Source organism: Lissotriton vulgaris, chromosome 2_1 (genome assembly GCF_964263255.1).
Source record: "Lissotriton vulgaris chromosome 2_1, aLisVul1.2, whole genome shotgun sequence".
Taxonomy (NCBI): Eukaryota; Metazoa; Chordata; class Amphibia; order Caudata; family Salamandridae; genus Lissotriton; species Lissotriton vulgaris.
In genome coordinates, this window is record NC_141687.1 from 220093897 (window position 1) to 220116821 (window position 22925).

The following is a 22925-nucleotide window of genomic DNA, read 5'->3' on the forward strand; positions in this document are numbered from 1 at the left end:
ATCTGAGTATACCCTTCCACGCTTAGGGTGGACAAAAATATTTACAACAAGGGGTGGTGAGGGACAGAGTCTCTGAATTAAACAGAATACTCTCACCCAGTCAAGAGATCAGGGCTAGATCCAACACCGTTTTTTAGCTCACTGCACCATCCCAGTTTCAGAACCTGGCTGTATGCAAATTAGTCTGTTCCTGTCCCAGTGCATGATGGGAACAGGGCAAACCAAACTACACAAGCCAATTCTTACACTGGGAAGGAAACAAGCTACCGGGGACCGGTTTCTGGCATTTCAGCCTCTTCGGCCCGGCTTGCTTGAATCCTGATGGTGCAATGAGCAAGGGACTCACATCTGAGTATACCCTTCCATGCTTAGGGTGGACAAAAATATTTACAACAAGGGGTGGTGAGGGACAGAGTCTCTGAATTAAACAGAATACTCTCACCCAGTCAAGAGATCAGGGCTAGATCCAACACCGTTTTTTAGCTCACTGCACCATCCCAGTTTCAGAACCTGGCTGTATGCAAATTAGTCTGTTCCTGTCCCAGTGCATGATGGGAACAGGGCAAACCAAACTACACAAGCCAATTCTTACACTGGGAAGGAAACAAGCTACCGGGGACCGGTTTCTGGCATTTCAGCCTCTTCGGCCCGGCTTGCTTGAATCCTGATGGTGCAATGAGCAAGGGACTCACATCTGAGTATACCCTTCCACGCTTAGGGTGGACAAAAATATTTACAACAAGGGGTGGTGAGGGACAGAGTCTCTGAATTAAACAGAATACTCTCACCCAGTCAAGAGATCAGGGCTAGATCCAACACCGTTTTTTAGCTCACTGCACCATCCCAGTTTCAGAACCTGGCTGTATGCAAATTAGTCTGTTCCTGTCCCAGTGCATGATGGGAACAGGGCAAACCAAACTACACAAGCCAATTCTTACACTGGGAAGGAAACAAGCTACCGGGGACCGGTTTCTGGCATTTCAGCCTCTTCGGCCCGGCTTGCTTGAATCCTGATGGTGCAATGAGCAAGGGACTCACATCTGAGTATACCCTTCCACGCTTAGGGTGGACAAAAATATTTACAACAAGGGGTGGTGAGGGACAGAGTCTCTGAATTAAACAGAATACTCTCACCCAGTCAAGAGATCAGGGCTAGATCCAACACCGTTTTTTTGTGGTGTGCCTGGTGTGTCGTCTGTGGGTACTGCGTGAGTGCTTCACATGTCCTCCGTAGTTTGGCCTGCCCGCTTGGTTCCATGCTACCCCCTTGGAGATTTGGTATCCCCATTTCCAACATTTGGTGGCAAGCGGTGGGATAGGACTTGTGTTTGCGCAGTACCACAGCGGCCATGGGTTACACCACAAGTAGAGCTTTGAGACTATTCACAGCCTGGTTGTGGGGATTATCGTTGGCTGAATATTGTTTGCTGTATTGCTTCCTCCTGAAAAGCATTTTCAATTGTGTCCCCTTGTTCCACTGTGGGTGTGTCCAGGGAAACCTCATCACGATGGGGTTGGTTTATGATGAGGTGGAACTGATGGAGTACACTGAACAGGAAGTAATAGACTTCCTCAAGGAGAGAGGGATACCCCCAGTAGGAAATATCAGAAGAAAGTTGCTTCTCTATGAGGCCCTCAAGGGGGGGGAGCCCTTAAAGATCGGTGGGGACCTGTCTGATTACCCCCCCCCCCGAGTATCTGAAGGGTGGATTCAGTGGAAGCCAGTGGGAGGACTCCCAATCCATATCCCTGGAGGGTAATTACCTGGATGGAGAGGAGGAAGAGTTCGACAGGGCAGAGACGCCAGAAGCTAATGCAGACACCGTAGATAGGGAGTTGCCCACTGGGTCCAGTCCCAGGGGCACTGCCCCATCCCTTTCCCTGTCCCCAGAAGAGTGGGTAGATAGGAGGGAAGAAAGGGAGCATCAGCTAGTGCTGGAGAAGCTGAGGTTGGAGCAGGCCACGGAGTTCGCGCAGCTGAGGATTCAGGAGCAGAGGCTAGAGACAGAAATGGTCCTAGCCCAGGAGAGGATGGCAGAGGCGGAGAGGGTCTTTGCCAGGGAGAGAGTAGCTCAGGTGGGAAGGTTGTCCCCTGAGAGCGGTTTTAGGAGCCTGGATACACCTGTGAGGGTGGGATCCAGTGGTGGCAGCGAGTGTAGGTCCAGTGCAAGGAGTCCCACTCCCAAAGCCCAGGAGACGGTGCCTGATTCCCAGGAAGAGGGGGACGGGTTAGTGTTCAGGGGCAGGGGAAAGCTGTCCCATCAGTCCTGGGGAGAGTTTGAGGAGGAGTGTTGGACTGCACTGGAGGATTGGGTGGTGAGGAGAGCAGTGGAGGATTGGGAAGGGCTATGCCATGCCATTATCTGGGAGCACAAGCTGAGGAGTTGTTTCCCAAGTCTGCGTCACCATCTGTTGCAGTGCGGGTTCTCAGACCCCAGGGAACTTGCACGGGAGGCAGACCTCTGGGTAAGTGCCAGAGTGTCTGGGAAGGCTGAGGGGAGTGATCCTGAAGGGAGTGGTGCAGGGATCTTCTGACCCAGCGAGGCGGAGGAGGTGAGGAATGGCCCAGCTAGGTCCCAGGATACTGAGGGTGTGGTAGGGCCTCACATCCCATCTATAGGAGGGAGTGAGATGGGGAGGTGTCCCGAGGTGCCCCAACCGCAGTCACAAGGCCTGGAGAGTTTTTTTAAGGAACTCCAGGTTGGGAGCCGAGGTTGTACTGATGTGCCATCCAGAGGAAGGGATCTCCTTATGTCAGGAGAACCCGGAGCATCAGTAATCAGCGCTCCAGTGGTTCGGGGGTCTGACCAGTCACAGGGTTTAGATCCTGGACTGGGATTCCAGGTTCAGGGGTTGCCTGACCTGGAGGGTGGGGTACCTGTAATTCAGGTCCCTACCAGTTTGACTCCCAGGGGTACTTCTCCCGGTGGTAGGGTGCGGAACTCTGGGAGGGGGTGCAGAGGGAGGAAGGTCTCTCCTCTGTCACCGGCTCAGCCACAGGGCGAGGATCCCGGGTTGGGTGGCCAGGTTGAGGGTTTGCCGGACCTGGCGGGTGGGACATCTAATATCAGAGTCCCCCCGAATTTGACTCTCAGGGGTACTACTCCAGTTAGGAGGGTGCGGAACTCTGGGAGGGGGTGCAGGGGGAGGGAGGACTCGCCCCTGTCACCGGGTCAACCTGAGGGTTTCGACTCCAGGTTGAGGAGAGAGTGGTTGTGTGAGGGTGTCCCCAGGCATAGGAGATGGCAGAACCCTAGGAGGAGAAGTAGGGGGAGGAGAGCCTCGCCCCTAAGAGCTGGTCAACCTGAGGGTGTAGACCCCAGGTGGGTGGACCAGTGGCAATTTGGAAAGAGGAGAGTGGTCCAAGAGTATTACAAGCCTGAGGCTAGAGCCTCCCAGTCTGTGCAGGAACATGGGCCAGAGACTTCTGGGTGGCCTAGAGGCCAGTCCTGGCCACATCCCACTAGGGAACACCAGTGGGATGGTTTTGTTGGTGAAGGGAGGGTTGCGAGAGAGAACCATTGGGTTCCAGAGTGGAGAAGAGACTGCAGGTGCTCCTGTAGTTGCCGGCCTGCGTCTACCTTTTTCCGCCCCAAGCAGGGAAGCCCATCAAGGCATTGATTGGTCTACCCTGGCTTTTGGCTGGGGGGAGTTGTGTTGGACTTGGCCTTCTCCCCCGAAATTTTTCGCTTTTGACCCCCTTGACTAGGATGTCTCCCCCATGGTAGTAAACCTGTATTGGCCATGTGTGGTAGGAGTTGCCCTGTTTTAAAATTGTAATGCCACGAAATGGTGTGCAGTAAATTTTCCCCCATTTTTGAAATGCACCTGACTGAGATGTTCTGTATTTAAAATGGATGCCATGGGTTTTTCCACCTGACTGCCATAGGTCAGCAGTCTAGATATTATTACTCAGTCACCCCTAGCTTTTGGAGGAAAAGCCTGGCACCCAGTCTGCTCAACCCCTCCCCTTGAGCCAGTTTAGGCCAGCTTTGCCAACATTCTAGAAGGTTCTGGCACTGCCTGGGAGGAGGGTATAGGTAAGGGGGTTGTGCCACCAGAGAGTCCGTCAGAGCTGGTACAAGAAAGCGAGGGAACCTGCTGCGAGGTGCTACCGCCACATGGGCCTGTGAGCTGGGCCCTAAACCCCCCCCTCCTGCTGTCCCCCGGGGCCCTGACAAGGGAGGTCCCCTACCCAGGTCACTGACTCTGTTTGGACCGGGTACCACGCCAGCCCTGCGTGAGGAAGCGCCCAGGAGGTGAGGGGTGTGCCCCTAAGAAGCTGTTGTGGGACTGACTGCCCCCCCCCTCTGGTGAAGCTGTGGCCCCTTTGGAAGCTCTGATGCTGTGAGGCACTGCCTGTGAAGCGCTAGTAACTCGAACTGTGCCCTGCATAGCGATGTGTGTTGGAAGCGCTGGAAAAGTGCTGAATTCCTGCTCCCTCTGCATGGCCTGAGAAAGGAGCTGAGAGCTGTGGGCAGAGGGAGGAGCAGTGAGCTGTGAATAGCGACGTCTGCTGAGGAGAATAGCGCCATGTGGCCTGAGGGCACTGTGAGGGGAATCGAGCTGGAGGAGCCTACCCTCGTTTTGGCGGGCTGTCCGCCATATTACTAATTAATTAAAAAGGGAGCCTACCCCTTATTGCCGCCGATAACACCGCCGCAGCTCGAGGAGTGTTGGCGCTGCCTTGGGCCGGTTGTGAATTGGTTAGAATCACCGCCGCGGCCCGGCGCCGCCTTGAAGGGACCCCCCCACGGCTGTGGGCATCGTCGCGGTGTCCCCGGGTACCAGGAGAGGGCCGCCGAAGTGAGGAAAGGGCCGCGTTAGGCCCTGAGGCCGCTGTCACCCGAATCACGTGACGGGGGCCTGGCGGCGTCATGGGCCCGCCCCCGCCAACGCCGCGCACGGATTGGCTTGCGCGGCCGTGCCCTTGGAAGGCTGCGCAGGGATTGGCTGCCGGCCGGCAGCCAGAGAAGAGGAGCCGACATGAAGCCCTGGGTCCCTGTGAGGGAAGGGGACCCGGGTGAAGTACCGGTGCTGGCCCCCATGGTCAAGGGGGAGCCCCGATAGTGAGCGACCGGAGCGGGAGCCCACCCCGCCCGTCTGAGCCCCCTAGTGAGAGGCCGGTGGAAGAGGCGGGGCCGGGGCAAACTGTCGGTGCCAGCCCCGCCGGCACAGAAGAAGCGACCCGACAGCGTTGCGGGGCTCCCGGGAGGTCGAGGGAGCCCCGTGGGAGGAGGGAGAAAAGCCAGGCAGGTTTCCCCCGCGCGGGCCAGGTCACCGCGCTCGTCACCGGTGGCCTCTCGGATGCCGCTTGGAAACCCCGGGCCCCTGTGAGGAAGGTAAAGCAAGACCCTGTGCCCCGCTGCCCTCTCCACCCTCCTCACAGTCTAACGCCGCCCACACTCACCGGCAGTCCAGGGCCTCCTTGGCGGTAGGGCAGGCACCGAAAATGTGCCTCGAGGCCCCTGGTGCACAGCGCTTCACTCGCGGGGCTTCCCTGACCAACCGGGAGCCTCGTGGGTCCTGCAGCACCCTCACGTCGTGGTAGGGGGAAGGAGGGGTTCGCGCCTCCTCGGGCGCCATTCCCGGCGGTATCTTCCTGCTTCTCCCGCAGGCCTGAGGGGACTTCCACACTGGACTGGGGGGGGGGGGTTGTGGCAGGCACCGATCACGTGCCTCGATGTCCCCTCCTCTCTCGCAGCGGGCTCCTCACTCTGGGGCGGGGCACTCACCAGCAGTGTGGGCACCTGGCGAGTGCCCCGCCCTACCGCCAAGGAGGCCCTGGACTGCCGGTGAGTGTGGGCGGCGTTAGACTGTGAGGAGGGTGGAGAGGGCAGCGGGGCACAGGGTCGGTGCTCGCCCCCCCCTCCCCAACTGGCCAGAACTCAGTGGGCCTTTCATTCTTGGACGTAGGGTCCCAGGACACAGGGATTCCAAAGGTGGACCTGTGATGGTGGGGCATTAAGGGCGCCTGTTAGGTACTGTGGATCTTGCCCTTCATGCCAGTGTGGAGTGCCCTAGGGAGTCCATTAGAGGCCATTAGGAACTCCTTGTGCAGGGTGTGGATGCCTATGCCCCCCCCTGGTTTTGCACCTAATGTAGGGGCTGGGTGGGGCCTATGGAAAATGTGATACGGGCCTGGTTCATATGTTATTGATGCCAATGCACTGCCGGATGTTTGTGTTGCAGGTTGGGGGCTAAGGAGTCATGATCCCCAGGTTACCTTTGATGCCTAGTGTGTATACCTAAGGTTTTATTCAATGCAAGGTGCCTACTTACCTGATGAAATGGTTATCTTCCTGGCCTAATGTGGTGTTGCCGGTTGCTATTGTTATTGATGGCCCTGGAAGAGTTCAAGCATCACAAGCTCCACCTGATGTTTTATGCCCGCAGGCTGGGGGTGGAGTAAAACCCTGATGTGCCCTTTGACTACAGGTGCCCTGCCCCTATGCTGGCCTGACGTGTCGTTCCAGGCCCCTGGTTACCTCCCATGTTAATGAGCAAGCCTTGCTGCTTTATTACAGGTGATCCTGTCTGTTCAAATATGCTGTGATGCCATGAAGTTTTCCTTTACAGGGGTCGGGTTGGAGTTATACTGAATGGGGTGACCTGATGCTAAAGTTGTACTTTGTTGTTACAGTATACTGCTAAGGATGAGAGCCGGAGTTGGCCCCGCCATAGTGACCCCAGGTTTAATGACAAATGTAATCACCTTCTTTATTTCAGCCATGGACTTATGGACTCAGCCCTTACTTCCCATGTAAATAATCCCCCCTGATACACTTGGCTCTGGTGCCAGTTGGCGCTGTGTTGTGATACCACTGTTTATGCATTTTTGCCTTGCAGGTTGGAGAGATACTAAACTACTTCTTTTTCCAACTCAAGCTGGTGTCCTGTCTCTTTGTGGTGTGCCTCTTTGTGGTGTGCCTGGTGTGTCGTCTGTGGGTACTGTGTGAGTGCTTCACATGTCCTCCGTAGTTTGGCCTGCCCGCTTGGTTCCATGCTACCCCCTTGGAGATTTGGTATCCCCATTTCCAACATTTCTTCTTACAGACAACCTGTACCTGTCCTAGCAATCCACGGATCAAGAACAAAACTACTGCCGCCCCTTGCTGGTAAAAAGGAGAAAAGATTTGTGTCCATCGACCTTATCAAACGACACTATGTGGCCGATACTGAGCAGTAGGCCAAGTGGACTCCGACAATGTAGCAGACGCACTCCTCTAGCTACAATCCAAGAGGTACAAACTGAGAGACTCATCACCTTTGAAGATTCTATAGCGAGAAAGGAAGGACTAAGCAGAAATACTATGGAACTCATTCCTCTTGAGACCCAAATAACAGTTTGTCCTGATACACCTGTCTACAACGAAGTAACAAGTGATCAAGGGCCATATGTGGGCCGTTACCGACCGGTATTTGTATTTTCATATGTAGGGGGCCTGAAAATTACCGATTCTGTATATTTACCGAATCGGTAAATTACCAAATCGGTAAATGTGCAGAATCGGTAATTTGGGATGTAGGTGGCACTGGAAACAGTGCCACAGGCCCTTAGAAGTTCGTTATTTACCATGAAATACAATGGCATGGTAAATAACGAATTTCTGTGTACATGCACATCTGTGCATGTACACCTGTGCCATGCCCTTAGGGCATGTATGTCTGCCACATGGCACACATGCCAGAATCAGGGGTGCAACAGGGTGTCAAAGTGACACCCTGTCCCCCTTGACAAATCGGTATATTTACCGAATCGGTATTTACCGATTCAGTAATTGCCATTGATTCCTATGGGCCTCAGGGCCCATAGGAATCAATGGCAATTACCGAATCGGTAATTACCGATTCGGTAATTTCCGAATATTACCGATTCGGTATTTGTTAAAGAATTTTTACCTACATGGCATTTACCAAATTGTAAATACCGATTCGGTAAAATTCGGTATTTACGATTCGGTAAATACCATTTACCTACATATGGCCCCAAGTGATTCCAGCGATTTCAACAAATCCGGATGCAATTCCAACCTTTGACAGAACTGTCTCTGGCTATTTCATTACTGTGATACGTTTTCTGAGGATCCCAGCGAACCTGAAACGACGCCAGCACAAAGAACTTTCAAAGATCAAGCAACAGACTTTTTTCATCACCTGAACAAGACTTATCTGGTTTCACCAAGGATTGAACTATGGATTGTTTTGGGAATATTTTTCATTCTACTTTGGTTAGCTCTGGTAATAACTCTGGGTATGCTGATAAATGGAAGATATATTCAAATGGACACAGCAAGTAAAAGAGTGAACTTACTTCTCCAGCCACACAAATCATTCCATCGTGAACAAAGAGATTTGTCAGCAGTGAACATTACAGCCGTTCCTATACAAGATGGTATAATTTGGGACAGAACTGAATATGACATTTATGGCCTGTCGGAGCTTTTGAATATTACACACTTATTCAAGATTTAATTAAGTGACTTTATTACCTCTAGTACCTTTTCTGATGATTGGGACTTCGAGACTGTGAAAAAACATGATGTCTGATCTAGAAATGTCTGCAGTATTTACAAATCATGAATATTTAGAGGGTTCATCAGACTATGAACAAATGTATTGTTATAACCAATATGGTCATCATTTCTTGCACAAATCTGCTATGCATAGAAATGTATTTATGTATAACCAATGGGAACATTGTCCTACACCTCCTAAGGGTAGCTCAAAAGCTTTTTCAATGAAGTTTGCATATTTTTCAGGGTTCAACTTGTCAAATGCTGAATCATTTTATTTTAAAAATTTGAACAAAACAGGAAGAAAACATATGTTAACCATTACAAAACAGATTTATTCTGCAGTCTTTATTGCCCAACTATCTAGACAGTGTTTCGACTTTTGGAAAGACAACATTGGGACAAGAACTGTCTGGGGCACAAAAGATTGGCAAGTGCAGGGGGTAAAAGCTTTGTTTAGAGCCTGTATGATCCCTGAGCAAATTATGTTTTTGAATGATACTGTCCAACAAACATCTTGCCTTGGGTTAACCAAGATCAAAGACATGAATACACCAACCATACTATTACCTGCAAGTAATAGCACTATACAGGGGGAGGTTGACGTACATAATATTTTGCGTCACAACAGATCAGATCCAGATTGGAGGAAATGGTTGCTCTGGCCCTCAGACACAAACAACTGTCAAGATCGATTCCTGAACAAAACACAGGGGTTCACAATCAATAGGCCAGACCCAAGATATGTTCAAAGACAGCATCTGGGGGTAGTAACAACATACAGGGTAGGGAAACTATGCCTTGATTGGCTACAGAAATCTACACTTGAGGATGTAAAACAACACTTATCTTTATTTAAAGAAGGTGCAGACCTTAGGGAATTCATGCTAGGACTAACAAAACTGTGTCAAAAGCATTTCATATATGCCGGTATCTATTCTGCTTATAACGAAATATGGAAGATTACCCAAGCAGAGACTGCAGAACGTATATGAGAAATGGATCGTATTAATTTAGAGAAATCTCTCTCTATAGTAGACAATGGGTTAACGACTCTGTCGTCCAGGATATATTCAATGGACAACATTCTTTCTTCTGCAATAGACAACATGGAACAAGACTTTGTCATGTTGCAACATGGTCAGTCTCAACTACGTTCTATCATGCTATTAGGCTGCACGCTACAAAACCTGCGTTCAGGCTTTGTGCCTTGGCGTTTATTCAACACTACGTCACTGTTTTCAGGATTCAATCACACTGATAAACAGATCAAACTGGCACAAAGTGGAGCAGACTATACGGTGCTGAGCATTGAAAAACTGGAAAAATTAGCATTCACAGTGGCAGAAAAACCAGCTACTGAGTGGATCATACATGGTAAAATTACTCTGCCTGTTACAATTTTCCATTTTCAGTATTTCCTAAAACATGTACCAGCAGCCAAATATGAAAGGTTGGGTAAAGAATACATTAAGACATCCTGGAATTTACCATACACACATAGATGTTGGAGTGGGGGACGTGAAGTGTTTCTTAGGGGTACTAACTGTGAAAACGCACTAAGCGGTTCTCTCCTTTCTCAGGGTATTATCTTACACGGGGTCTGTGATGAAACTTATTCTGTCACTTGCAAGGCTCACCAGCTGCAGTGATACATCCTATTTTTGGCCAACATTCGAATGGAAGTTACCTCATGTTGAATGATCACAGCTGCTGTGGCATGTTGCCAGGTATCCCATATCTAGTGACTGTTTCATCCAGGGTCACTTGATGTATGCAAGTATTGTTTCCACAAATCAAGACAACAGGAAGTCGCCTTTATGGCCTTCACTGAACATCTCTTCTATACGTACTGATACACTATGCAGAATGAAAGCCATTCTTTTGCAAAAAACTGTGCCACTGACCTCGGCCAAAGAAACTTATGATCTATAAATCGCAAGGACTTCTGCTGAGATACATGCCCTTTTGATTACAAACTGCCCTAAACATTGAAATACACAGAAATGTTAGGTCGTATCTTAAACATGTCTGATACGAGCGGTATTGTACATGTATTTAAGAAAGTGTGTGCAGGACTGTTAGCACCTTTTCAAGCAGTCCTCGGAATAATTCCAAACTTCATGCACTCTGTGTTTGGCGGACTGCCTCTCCTTTTAGCACTCATTGCAGGGATCGTATTTTTGCACCTACAGCTGCGATATGGCAAGCCAAATCACCAGCGACACCCAATTCACCGTGGCGAGAGCTCTGCTGGAAATGTAGTGTCGTGAGCGCATCGTGCACATTTTGGGTTTACCTCGTCTACGAGAATTAAATACCACATGGTTTCTGTCATTCAGGCCAATCTGGCAATATTGCATCTTACCTGTTCTATGCTGTCTACTTTACGGTGAAGTATGTGTGCTAGACATATGTCTAATACTCCCATCAGTCATGCCTACGGATGTTGATACTCTGCTGGACCCTGTAATGGCCCATGCTCTGTGTTGTCCCCAGCGGCTACCAATTCTGATGACAGCATTCATTGAGATCTCACAGATGCAAATTGCTACTGCTGAGGTACGAGAGGAAACAACAGGTGGGCAGGTAACATCCGATACGAACATTGATGATGCGACCAATGCTGAAGGCAATGCTTCTGATCTATGTACGGTTAGTCTTGTAAACAGGATTAGAAAAGGTCATGTTTTCTACAAGCCCTAACACTGGCTTTTGATTTTGGCACACAGTGTACTGAAAGACTCTGAATTTGGCCTTCATTCTTTCAAAACAAGGGACTAACTATGGAACTTTTTTCCTATGATTAAGTTTTTTTTCTCCAAATTTTTATTTTTCATATTTGGCTCAAGTAATCTCCTTATAGTAGAACTATTCATAGAGAACATAATTCTTTGAAATACTCCCCGAGACAATGTGTGACCTTGTCCACATAAATTCATTTATGTAATCTGAAATTAAGTGGTTTCGGACCTTTTTTCTTCTGTATTTACGAGCCATTTCATCATATGTATATATATATGTATCTTTCATTTAGCATTTCACTGTAAATACATTGCTTTAATATGTACAGCACCATTGCATTCTATGCATAGCAACACTTTTAGATGCATTTTTATAAATATGTTTTTATACATGTTTTAGCAAATCATGCAATACTATATTTTAGATATGTTTAACATGTTTAGGATTTAGTAATGTTGTTCATACGAAAGTGGAGTGGGTGTTGTGTGTCGATTTAGATACCGTATGTAGATTTCCCGATTTATGCCCTTATATAGGTACAATTCACATTGCCCTTATTTAGACAAAGAAATCCAGCCCTTACTTAGGCATTGCCCATGCTAACCAAATACAGTCATGGTCAACTACATCCGGTCATCTGCGTCACAACGAGTTCTTTGGAAAACCAGACTCTTAAGCCTTTAGGACTTCCCCTTGCTTGGATGTTGATGTCTCCAAGAACTCATTTATTATGCATAAACATCTATTCCTTAGGGGTTCATTCATGACGTTCCTATGCCTGACTTGTACGTCAATACTGGCATTCCTAAAGACCTTCAAGGTTTAAATTTACCTTCAATTGCCATGCCAAACTATGGTTCGGCTGCCTACTTGCACGACGCGGCTCGCCTCGGCAAGTTCAGAAGGAAGTCAAGTCCCCGCCTGAAGCACTGACCAGATGCTGTCATCATCCTCGCAGAGAATCCAGCTCCAGTGTTTCTGACTGCCCTTGCGGGGTGTTAGAGATTGAGACTAGGAAAGAGATTACAACCTCACTCATTCTAAGGTATGGAGCAGACTAGAACCTAGAGGGACTTTTGGCAAATCTTGACAAAACCAACTCTGTAGAAACGAAGCCTGCACGATTGACTGAGTGATACTGTTATCTATTGTTTCCATGATTCTGAGATTGTTCCTATTCTAAAGGGAAACAAAGTTGTCATGTTAATGCGGTTTTCAGAAACGAATCCCTTCTTGTTTATTCGAGAAGTTTTTAGTGACCTCTGAATTAGCTGGCACAAACAAGTACCTAAGTTTAATGTACTTGATAGAGACATACTTTCATCAGTCCTATATCAAAACTATAATGTATAGTATTCCAATGTGCAGAGCCTATCAGGGATACAGGAAGTAGACTACACTGTTCATCCCTGCCCTGACTCATCCAGGAAGGGCAGGACACACCTGAACACCCTCAGTGGCTGTCTACAGTGAATGCACATCCCCAGCCCCCATCACTCCAAAGAATGACACTCAATCCACAAACCAGCAGACCCACATAGGATGGATAAGCAAGAAAACACCCACTTTCTAAAAGTGGCATTTTCAAACACACAATATAAAAATTATAAAAATTCAGGCATACTAAACTCCATCTTCCTATCTTGTCCTATGTCCCAGTAGTTTTTATGTATTTATGTATTTAGTCAATAAAAACCAGTACACAATCATTCATTCTTTACAATTCAAAAAAATTGATTTAAGCGTGCGTTCCTGATAAGTTTTTTAAAGTTGACCTATAAACTCCAAATGAAAACAAATATAAAAATGTCATTAATGCAGTTCTTGTGAGGCCTTGACTCAAATTATTGCTCTTCAAAAAACTTGCTACTTTGAGCGTGACCATTTTCTTCAGGTGCGGTCCCATTATTTAAACTGTGAGAGCTAATGTTTAAAGTGCTAATCTGCCCAGGTACATTTTAATTCGAATGTCTTCCTTCGCGTAACCCGGGGTTTAAAGTGCACTGTCTTTGTTCTTTAGTTTAATCGCTCTTACAACACTCATTTCTATTGATTGACCTTCAGTTCTTTTTTCTCAGGGTAATTATTGTTCTTCCTTTATACGTTACTTAAACCCTGAGTTAAAGTGTTGATGCTTTATACAAAGACAACCGTTTTGCTTTATTCATGTGATAATCTTCTGAATGCGCTTACCAGTCATAGTTCTTTATCGAAGTGCTGGTGCCCTAATTTTTTGTTCTAGTGCTTTCAGGTTTATTTTTACAAATTTTACTCCCCAGCATGTGAGCGGTATAGAGAAGCCACCCAGCAATGGGTTACCGCTTGCCGGCATGTTCGTATTTCTAGCTCTCTAAAAATGATTTTCAGCATTCTATTCCTTTCTATCAGGTAACTCTGGCAAACGCAGAATATGTGTGCAAGACTTTCTTCCTTATATTTGCATAAGCGACATTCTTTGTTCGATGTCTGATCCTTCCAGGATCAACTCACATTCTATCCTATGGGACAGATAGCCTTTCAATAGTGAAAAATTAAATATACTGTATTTCACTATCAGGTTGTGTCACACACAGCAGTAGTACATGTCCTACCTCTCACATACACTGCACTCTGTCCACAGGGGTACCTTGGGTCTACCTTAGGCATGACTCACGTGTAAGAAAAGGAAAGGTAAGGGCCTGGCAAGTCGGTGCACTTACCAGGTCGACATGGCAGTAGAGACTGCGCGCGTCTGCAGTGGCAGGTCTGTGACGCCTTTGCAGGGCTGCTTGTGTGGGTGGCACAATCAGTGCTGCTGGCCGCACTAGCAGCATTTGACTTACAGGTCCTGGGCACACACAATGTACTATACTAGGGGCTTAGTAGTAAGTTAAACAAGCCAATCATGGAAACACCAATCCATATTCGCAATTTACAGAGGAAGCTCTTGTACTTTAGCACTGATCAGCAGTGGCAAAGTGCTCAAAGATCTAGACCAGCAAAAACTAAATTCAGTACACAACAATAATACAGGAGGCAGAGGCAAAAAGACAGGGGAAAACCACCACAAAGATGCCGGATCTAACACACACCAAATCTAATACTAGTGTATTCACCATACACATATCCTCTTCTTTAAATAAATTTATAATGCATTCAAAATGCCATTTAAATTACACCCTCGGTGTCAGACCTATCGGTGTTGTCAACTCTCTGTTCTAAAGGTTCTTGCCGAAGAACTTTCTTTAGACCTCTTGGAAGAGATTTGGCTCATTCACTTCACTCATTTGCTACAAATCAAGGCAAGCATGATTCTCCAGCACTTGAAAAGATCGTGTGAGCACTCTAGGTGGTATCTAAAGCAGACGTTTGTCTGCTTTCTGGTGTTATATTAATCATACAGTTATTATGGGACATCAACAGTGTCAATAATGCAGGAGGAGCTTCGCGTGCAACCAAGATGGCCGTGTGAGCACAGGGCTCCCGAGACCCTCGTAACCTCCCGCATATATCCTGAAGACTATCCTGACTTTTATATATGTCTTCACGAAGACGAACCACTGGGGAGGCAAAAACTGCAACCAGAATCCAGATCGGACCACGGGAGCCGGAGTTGTGACGATTGGAAGATTGCGGCCTGCGCCTCCGTGATGCCCGGCTGTGGAGTTGGCATGGTGCCCCAGATGTAGTTGAACAACATCGGCTTGAGGTGGCGGAGACAACCGGTCCGGCCCACTTTCACTTTCGCCTTCTGGAGAGACCCGATACTGTGAGTGCCTCCCTCTCGCTGAAGGTGACGGTCTGGTTTGGCACTCGAGTGTGTGTATTTCACGGATGGACCGGCCTTGGAGAGACGCTTGAGCCGTGTTTTCAGGCTGATTATGCACTTCCACTCAAGGGACCTTTGAGACCTCCATCTTTCTACTCTGTCTGACTGTCTCAAGTTGACCGACGTCGATTGCTGCCGGGCATGGCCTACCACTCAGCCGCTTGATTGCGCTTTTATCCCCCCACCCCAGTTTGGAATCATACTTACTGCCTTCCACAATGGCGGGGAAGCTGGAGGGGGACAAACAGAGGTCTAAGACCACTCGGCGGTGTGGCTATACCCAGACCAACATCATGGACCGCTATGCCCAGGCTAAGGTGTCGCCCAGTGGACCTGAGGAAATATAAATTTTATGGTCAAGTTGTGTTCCCTAGCGCGTACCCCACCGTCTCCATGTACCAGCTTAAAGTGCATGTAACTTCCCTCCTGTGCCAGCTATGAAGACGCAAATACATTTGCGTCCAACGTTAACATGTCCTTTTTCAGACCTACCTTGAATGGATTAATTAGTCCGTTCCTAAGTATGCTATGCCAACGTCTTTTTGTAATGTACTTTACACGTTTTTCCTGCTCTGGCAAAGTAGGCCCTGAATTTCTGCCATCGAGCCATTTTTCTGGCTTCTGACTCCGAAACCCTCAGCCCAGGCTGCCTCTGTACCCGTGAACTCTGACTTACTTCCAGCGCGGCCCACCGCGCTCAGCTCAGCCTGCTGCCTGCCAAGACTGACTATAACCTTTGAGTTATCTGTTCCGCTCCTCGAAGATACATTCCTGCCTACTAGCTTCAGTAAACATCCCCCTCATCTGCAGAGCAGAGGGCCGACCTGTCTCCATGCAAGTAATTCATAGACTCCCATGGAAGGCCCCATGCCCCACGCTTCTCATGCAGACACTCAGGCGCTTACACACGCATCCATAGTCAGTATAGAGTAGCTTCTGCCCCAAAGACCTTTTCCGTCCCGATAATATGGTTCCTAAACATCAGATATCAGATATGATAGAAGTACAAGTTGATCTGACATGCCAGACTTCTGTCTCTTTCCGTCAGTGTAAATGTCAAGTCCCCTGCACCCTCCAGTTTCACGTCAATCACACGTCATCCAGCTGCGCGCGCATCCAAGCTTCCGATTTCTGCTGACATTGCAACATTTCTGTTAGTGCCACCCCTTTTGTGACACCTACCTGTGACGTTTCTAGCACACACCTCCGTTCACGCCTAGTCCACGCCTTCTGATTACGTACTAGTAACACGTGGATACTGTTATCTTGTCTTCTCTCAGCTGTTACGCCTACTGTACTGTTTTGTATGACATGAATTGAGTATATAAGCTATGTACTGTCAATAAAATGTAGCGCGCTCTATCCCTTCTTCCACCCCTGTGGTGGGAAGAACATGATATACTGGTCCTGACCATTCCTTTTTAAGGAATAAAACCCCTAAGAACTCTAACACCACGGACTCTGTTTTTTTCTTTCCGATTTGAGTTATTATTGATTAAGTACTTACCTGCATAGAAATTAAGACGGTAAATTATATATTTACATCATTTTGGCGCCCGAATAGGGACCCCTCCCCCACCTCACGCGCCGGTTGGTGCGTTGCAAGCTCCGTACCCTGCCATCAGTTAGAAGGAAACTACGCGTACCGGCAGGATTTCCTGCATCTCCCTCTGGCCCACGGAGGTGACGAAGACTGCGATCAGTACCCAGACGAGGCGGTGAGGAGTGCGGAGGATCCCGACCAGAGCCTAGCCGAAAGAAGCAAGGTCCGAGGTGTCAAGAGGCCCACCAGTTTTCCGAAGTTTTCCGAAGTTTTCCGAAGTCGAGCCGAGTCGAGTCCAGTCCAGTTTTCCGAGGCCTTCAGTTTCCGTGCTTCCCGGTGAGTACCATTGCTGGGACGTATCAAGACGGGTTTGGGTACACAAGTCCGGTCTGCACTGTTTTTAGGCAGTGTATCTGTACTGTTTAGCAGTACATCCGTTATATAGGGTAGTGATATATGTCTCAAATGTCTTTTCATGTGATTAATGTCGTGGTATGAATGTGACTGTTTTTAATGTGCATTACTGTGTTCTTGTATAACTAGCTGTATTCAGTATTAAATAGTTAGGGTTAAGCATTCAGTATTAAGTAAACAAGATGCAGTTTTTCGACAAATTAAAGCAGATAGGAACTAGGAAAGGGATACTAGAGGAAGCAATTCCTATCCCCCCTAGGGACACTCCAGGAAACTTCATGTACCACAAGCAGGGCATAGATGCCATATTATTTCTAGAGTTATGGGCCGACTATACCAAGCACCTAGACGAAAGACACAGATGGCCTGTTAACGGAACATGGGATGCCGAGTGCATCATGAAGGTGGAGGAAGTACTATGGAAAAAGAAAGCCAGACAATCCCAGAAAGACGCCATAGAGTTTTGGCGTAAGGAATCGCATAAGCGTGCTGAAAAAGCACTACGTAGAGAAGACAGACTTAAAGAATCAGACAAGGCCCAAGAAAACGAGTTAGTTACCGAGGGGATCCGAGTAAAAACAGAGCAAGTAGACCGCGCACGAAATAACCTCGTAAACGGTATGTATCTCGTGGCCGAGGGTTCGCCTGAGGCCATTTCTGAAATACCGAAAAATCTACAGCCACCATTAGTTCCAACTAAAGTAATGCATAAGACTACTAAAGACATATTCCTGAATTCCTATCTAGAGGATGTAGCACCCGCTTACACCAATCTGCCTGTTCGCGCCCTGCCTAACGACAGGGACGGGGGTGGTAACCCGCCCCAAGATCAAATTCCGCCAGTACCACAACAGAATCCTATTGCTCCACCACCTCCACCACTTCCCGTACGTAAAGTTGAGGTACCGAAACCACTTCTACCTGACCCTACTAAAAGAAAAATTCAAGTTCAGGTACAGACTCCGCCGAGAAATAATGCCCAAGCTTCCGCCTCAGGGGGTGCGGAAGGGGGTCTACACACCCCGCCATTGACACACAGGTTACAGCTCAGGGACTTTCGGAGTCCTTTTACGTTCAAGTCTCCCAGCCTTGATGTATTCAAGGAAAACCTTTCAGTTTGCAGATATGATCCAGTACCCGGTAAAGACAATATAATGATGATGGCATCACTACGGTTAAGACCTGCTACTGATTTCCTGCTATGCTATGCAGGTATGAAGGAGCGCCTAGATAGAATATACGAGTTTATTCAGACGGGGAAAGACCCTGACAGTATTCAGGATGCCATGGACCATCAGAAAGTTGACGTTCAGGCACAGATACTACGTTTTTTCATAAATTGCCTAATAAGAGAACGAGACAGGCCTGGGACAGATCAGAGCGAGTTAGATGCACTAAACAAGTGGGGTCAAAATATATCCGAAGGAAAACACGATAGAGGAAATTGCATAGCCAGTATGTACAAGAAAATTAGAAAGGCAGTAATAGATGTACACCAAAAAGAGAAAGAAAAGGCTTCCTCCGAGGAGGAAGAAGAACTTGAAGAACCAGAAAGGATTACAGATACTATAGCGTATGTAGGTAAGGGAACTCACCTTAGGAAAAGTATCCGTCCAGAAAGCAAGAGAGTTTTTCTCTCTGCCTTAACCAACCCGAATTCTTCTGAACACCAGTTCCAGGAGACTGATAAAAGACTCCGAGACCGAGTGGGGTACCACATACTAAATTCAATGGATGAACAGGAACTAGCCCGGTCAGCCATATTATGGGCTGAAAATCCGGATATGTATAATGATGATACACTAGCGCAGACATTTCTGAACCTCTCCCCAGACGAACAGAAACTAGCAGGTATATACATGATTCAGCACCTCCTAACGAAATACAGAAACCAACATTCTGATCCAGGTCCCCTACATGAAACATTAGAAGCACTACTCATGGATAGATGGAGAGGTTTAAGTACCAAGTTAATACAAATAATTCTAGAACAGCAACATAGATATAACACTTTTATAAGCTCTGAATATGTTCCCGCTCCGCCCCCAGAAAGGAAAACGTATCACATGCAATGCCTGAGTGGCATTGAAAGTCAGAACCCCTTACGAGAAGTACACCCAGTTATGGGTGAGGATCATGTCTTGAAACGTGTGTATGTACACACGCCACTGACTAAGTTAGAACTGTTAGAAATGAAGAAACTAGTCCCGAGCCATGATAAAGACCCTGCAGGTTTCCACAGAGAGCTTAAAGACATGTTACTGATGGGGGATTACACATATGATGATATCATGAAAATGTTAAAGGTACTGCTGCCCACGGGCATTTACGAGAAATTAAAGGAAAAGGAATGGGAGGTGGGAGACAAAAAGATTGCATGGGCAGAAATAGAAGACGAAGAGAATAAACGTATCCCAGGGGTAGGCCTCGGGGACAAAACTAAAGCATTACCAGGTTTAATAGTACAGGTTCTGCCAAGATTACTGGCAACTAGAAAAGAAGACTGGGATGCAATCTCAGCATGTAAACAGAAGCCCGACGAAGATACTAGTGACTTTTATTCAAGATTCGAGAAATGTTTTATTATTAATAGTGGTCTTAAACCAAGTAGCGAATCGTACCCGCATCTTTTTGTATCAAAGTTAGTTGAAAATTCCCTGTTAGCAGTCAAAAATCGTGTATACAAGGTTGAGAGTACATGGCAAGCAAATACGCCATCCCAGATGTTACAAATGTTACAATACCATCAGAATAGAATTAGAGAAGAACAAGATCAGGAACAGAAACGTATGAAAGACACGAAAATGAAAATGTTAGTAGCCCAGTCGGTACATACCGACGGAAACAGAAAGGGTACGAATCAGACAAATCATTCCGCAGGTCCTGTTAAAGGGACGTGCAATTATTGCAAGCAGCCAGGCCACTACGTACATGAATGTCCAGTTCTGAAACATAACATAGCGACAGGTAAAACTAAAGAGAGACCGCATCCACCTAGACAAGATCAGGTTCAGCAACAGACTTCACAGAATGCACAGCCCATGCAGAATACACAGCCTATGCATGCTTCATCTCATACAGCACAGACGGTAGCGGTACCACAGCCCACTGCTACGACTCAACAAGTTTCCCAACAGATGTACCAGTATGCCCAATCTGCTTATCCAGAGTACCCACGATACACATGAAACAGCCTAGAGAGGGAATTTGGCTTGCCTCTTATTGAAATTCCTGTAGATCAAGAAGGTCCTTATGTACACAGTCAAGTATTGGGAAAAGACAGAAAGTTTTTAATTGACACAGGGGCAAGCCGCACCACAATCAGCCATAATGAAGTCCCAGGGGCACCCCTCTCAGGCTCACAGAATGTTTCCCTTGGTTTTTCAGGACAGCCCATTGTAAATGAAGTATCTGAACCAGTACCCTTGGCTGTGGGTCCATTATCACGAGTTACAGACTTGTTACTTACGAACTCATGCCCAGAAAATCTGTTAGGAATAAAAACATTGAAGGCTTTAGGAGCCATAATCTGCTGTTCCCCGGAGGGGGTTCGACTCTTTCTGCGGGATTTCAAGGGTCATTATGTCTTACGAGAATTCGATGTCAGATTGAAAAATGTACCAGATCACTTGTGGGCAAAAGGCCCAACTGATGTAGGTTGTATGCATATCACACCATACCGTGTTACTCTCAAGACAGGAGTAGTGCTACCACGAATCAGACAATACAAGTTACCACCCGATGCTGTAGTGGCTTTACTGGAAATCATTGAAGAGCTCATTGCCCAAGGAGTGGTCGTAGAGACCGACTCCAATATCTGTAATTCACCCATCATTCCAATTCTTAAACGTACTGACCCCAATGCACCGCCAGTATATCGGCTGGTGATTGATCTTCGAGAGCTGAATAAATGTATTGTACCACAGTACCCTGTGGTCCCCGATATCTCGTCCCTATTGACTGGTATTGATTCAGAAGCAACGTTCTTTACTGTAATTGATCTCAAGAACGCCTTCTTTAGTGTACCTATTGATCCAGAGAGCCAATATCTCTTCGGATTCAGTTTAAATGGACGAAGTTTCAAATTTTCCCGCGCACCTCAAGGATTCACAGAAAGCCCCAGCATCTATAGTCAAGCACTGAAAAGACACCTAGATTGTATTCAAATGCCAGTTAACACTGCTTTACTGCAATACGTCGATGATCTGCTGATCACCGCACGAAGTGAGCCCGAATGTGAACAAGCATCACTGACAGTCTTACATTTTTTGGCTGACAAGGGACACAAGGTGTCTCCTTCGAAGCTGCAATTCTGTGTTCAGCAAGTTGTGTACTTGGGTCACTTGCTGTCCAAAGTGGGGAGACAGCTCACTCCCGATCGTATTCATTTAATTGTAAATATGCCACGACCCCAGACACAAAAGGAAGTGCGGGCCTTCATAGGCCTCACCTCGTACTGCAGACAATGGATTCCTCAATATGCATTTCTAGCTAAACCACTCATCCAGTTAACGACACAGGAGGCAGCGACTTCGACTGTCCTCCCTTGGACTCAGGAACATACACAAGCCATTGAGGAACTAAAGAAAGCATTATGTCAAGCACCAGTTTTAGCGACACCATGTTACAGCAAACCGTTTACACTTTTTGTTACAGAACGTGAGGGTACAGCATTGTCTGTCCTCACTCAAGATCAAGCAGGTTCACATAAGCCTTGCGCTTATTTTTCTAGTACATTGGACTCAGTAGCCCAGGCACTCCCTGCGTGCTTAAAGTCAGTAGCAGCAACAGCGTTAGCAATAAGACAGAGCGACTCAATTGTTTTAGGCCATCAGTTAACAGTACAAGTTCCACATTCTGTAGAGGTTCTGTTAAACAGAACCCAGACTCAACACTTGACCATAGCACGACTGACAGGTTACGAATTGACGCTATTCCAGCCACACATAGAAATCAGACGCTGCAGCATTCTGAACCCCGCAACACTGTTACCTTCAATAATGACAGATCCAGCCCCGCATGATTGTATAGAGATCATTAATGCAGTAACAAAACCTCGACGAGACTTAACAGATGTTCCACTGACAAATCCAGACCTGACACTTTATGTGGATGGTTCATGTATGCGAACAAGTACAGGAGAATTAGTGGCCGCATATGCAGTGACCACTGAAACCGAAGTTAAAGAAACACATCGTATTGACACACTGTCTGCCCAAGCAGCAGAGCTTATTGCCCTGACCCGAGCCTGTATTCTAGCCAAGAACAGAAATGTCAACATATACACTGATTCCCGTTATGCGTTCGGAGTTGTACACGACTTCGGCATGTTATGGCAAGAAGGAGGTTTTCTGACCTCTCATGGTGCCAAGATCCAACACGGTCCCCTCATTCAAGCACTGTTAGAAGCAATACATCTGCCTTCAGGCATATCCGTCATGAAGTGTAAAGCACATACTAAAGTTACAGATTCTGTTTCCCAGGGTAACGACCTGGCAGACCATACAGCAAAACATACAGCACTGACTCACACTCAGACAACGGATGTGACAAAGACAATAGGACCGACAAATTGCATGACAGTCAGGGATCCCACACTAGATGTAATCGATATTCAGGCACATGCTACTCCAGATGAAATAAAGAAATGGACTGAACTAGGAGGGATCCAGACAGATCAAGGTTGGATGACGAAGGGAAAATCTACATGGTTTCTCCCTGACTCTATGGTTCAAGTCATGATTAACACAGCACATAGTCCAGCACACCTAGGGGAAAAAGCGATGTTAGACAGTTTACAAAATCTTTGGAGCAATAAACACTTACGAGCAGCAGCAAAACAGAAAGTGCGTACTTGCATGATCTGTTGTCAGTTTAATCCAGGTAAAAGCGTTCCTGT